This window comes from Castor canadensis, chromosome 13 (assembly GCF_047511655.1).
Source record: "Castor canadensis chromosome 13, mCasCan1.hap1v2, whole genome shotgun sequence".
Classification (NCBI taxonomy): domain Eukaryota; kingdom Metazoa; phylum Chordata; class Mammalia; order Rodentia; family Castoridae; genus Castor; species Castor canadensis.
Genome location: NC_133398.1, coordinates 111,309,742 through 111,312,573, shown reverse-complemented (window position 1 = coordinate 111,312,573; position 2,832 = coordinate 111,309,742). Strand labels below are relative to the sequence as shown.

The 2,832-nt window shown below is 40.0% G+C and overlaps 1 pseudogene; it reads right to left on the bottom strand.

Annotated features, from left to right (window-relative positions):
* Positions 1-228: 228 nt before the first annotated feature.
* LOC141415707 (RNA-binding motif, single-stranded-interacting protein 1 pseudogene) lies at positions 229-859 on the bottom strand (annotated as a pseudogene).
* Positions 860-2,832: the final 1,973 nt, after the last annotated feature.

Below are 2,832 nucleotides of genomic sequence, written 5' to 3'. Positions count from 1 at the left end.
TGTTTTTTTAATAAAATAAACCTGTTCAAGGGAAGAGCTACTAAATGAATTTAAAGGTTTTATGAACCTTATAGAACTTACAGCAAGAATAGTTTTAGTTGACTTTATTACAAATAACGTTTTCAAGAGAGTGTGCAAAACTGTCAATAATTTCCTAAAGCACCATCCATGATTGCTCAGCCTTCACACCCTTCTTCATTTAAAAACACCCTTCTGTACACCTCACAGTTACTTATTAGCTTGAAAGGTATATGGATAATGGTCATTAGATGTCTTTACAACCACCTGCTGCTGACAACTTGCTTCCTCAACAGGAACTGCTGTTGTTTGCATGTGTGTACTGTGGCAAGTAGGCATCCTGCATCACTGATGTTGTAGTCATGTATGTTCCCCTGCTGCCCAGTGAAAGATGACTCATCTGCTGAGCCAGGGGGCTAATATAGATGTTTGTTGTATTGACTTGGTGTGTTCGACTGAAGGAATTAATAGGGAACCAGGGTGCTGTAGGATATGTAGCTCATGCTGCATCCAAGAAGGACTTTGCACATGGTAGGTAGATGCAGGAGATGCAATATGGAATGTAAGAGAAGTTTGAGTGATCATTGGATTTTTAGCAATTCTTTATGATAAGGATAAAATCTGTTCTGTACAGCCGAATGGATCATAAATGTCAATTCAGGCTCTCCTCTATACTACAGTCTTCAATTAGGGGCATATGTGCTTGGATTCTGTCTGTTCTGTCCTCCATCTGCAAACTTGTACAATAAAGGTTCTGTAGGAGGAGAAACTCCTGCTGGGTCTTAGCCAATTTTCCACTAAAATGACCAATTACAGCTACCAATTTTTCAGTTGATTCCATCCTGGCAAAGCCAACACCATGATTGTGCCACTGTAATCACGCAGTATCTTTGCAAAAATAACTTGTCTGAAGGCTTTAAGCATAGTTTCACGTTCTTGCTCATCCATGAATGGTGCCAACTTAGAAATATATAGGTTGGTAGGATCTTGTTATGGTTGGTTGCCATTTAAGATTGAACTCCACTGGCCTTCAGGTCTGACACAGCTTTCTAAGTTTCTGCAGGATAACGTTTACATTTTTTTGTTGTCTTATCCAAAATTGCCTTTGTGGGGACAATTTTGCCATATGGTTGACAGAGCTTCACCAGATGCTGGTCTGTATACCTCGGATGTAGAGGATTGTTTTGCTTAGTTGATCCCATCCTGAATTGCTACTGTTGCTATTTTGTTACTCCTGGTGGAGCTGGGACTAGGACAGGCTGTATGGTGCGCTGGGACCAGAGACTGCTGCTTGAGGTATGGTGTCCTGCACTTGCAGCTGGGGAAGATCATCTCAGCAGGTGTAGTAGGCAGGCAAGGGCTGTTACACTTTGGGAACTCCCTCTTCCTTCAGGGGCTGCGAACTTGGAGTGGGCTGGGCCTAAAAGTGTGTTGCGCTACCCTGGAGTGATTCAGTGGCCGCCTGATGTGTGGAACAGATGGAGTTTAGAGCTGAATAGGCACTGCTGACTCTCCTGGCTGCAGCCCAGGAGCAGAGCTGCAGTATCCCCACCTCTCACGGTCTCCACTTTCTTTCTTTTTCTTCTATTTTTCATTAGCATAGATGCCTTCAGTGCTCTAATATCTGCTATGTCACACAGCGCCATTGCCAAAGCCCCAGACACTACAGCCTGGATTTACTGCTACACCTTTTCTTTCTTTGAGCTCATTTGTCTTTGCAAGGCTGGCAGATTCTCTGTCAGCAAATGAATGTGTGGAGGAGTCTTATGAGAAAGGTCAGGACTGTTTCTTCTTGATAGTCTCCTTTGATGTAAAAACTTTCTATGTTAGGGACTGCTGGAAGAGACTCAAGTGGTAGAATGCCTGCCTAGCAAACATGAGGTTTTGAGTTCGAACTCCAGTACCACCAAAAAACAAAAAAAGGGCTTTCTACTTTGATGAAATCCATTTTCTTTATATTCTTTTGTTTCTTGCACTTTTGGGGTCATATCAAAAATTTCATTGCCCTTACTGGTATCTTGAAATTTCTCCCATGTTTTCTAGTAGTTTCATAGTATCAACTTGTACATCAGCTCTTTAATCTATTTTGAGTTGATTTTTGAACATGGTGAGAAACAGATGTCATATTTCAGTCTTCTGACTGTGGACATCGAGTTTTCCAGCACTGTTTATTGAAGAGGCTGTCTTTGCACCAATGTGTTCTTGTAGTGCCTTTGTTGAAACTCAATTGGATGTAGATGGGTGTTTATTTCTCAGAGCTCTGTTTTGTTCCACAGGTCTCTGTCTGTTTTTCTGCCAGCACTGTGCTTTATTTTTGCTGTTATGGCTCTGATATATGTCTTGAAATCAGTCAGTGTGATGCCACTAAGTTTGTTATTTTATTTATGTTTGCTTTGATTATTTGGGGTCTTCTGTGCTTCTACATCAATTGCAGAATTATTTTTTCTAGGTTTGTAAACTATATCATGGTATTTACATGGAGGCAGCATTGAATCTATAATTTGCTTCAGGTAGCATGTACACTTTCATAATATAAATTCTTCCAATACATGAACCTAAGTGGTCTTACCAATATATTTGTGTCTTCCTCAATTTCTTTCATCAGTGTTTTGTCATTTTCACTGTACAAATTTGGGAATTTCTTGGATAAATTTATCACTATGGATTTTTGCAGCTTTTGTGAATTAAATAGCTTGTATGATTTCTTTTGTAGTCACTCATAATTGTACAAAAATAGTACTGGTTTTTTGTGTTGGTTTTGTAGCCTGAAACCTAGCTGAATTCATTTGTAAGTTAATATAGATGTTGGTGGAG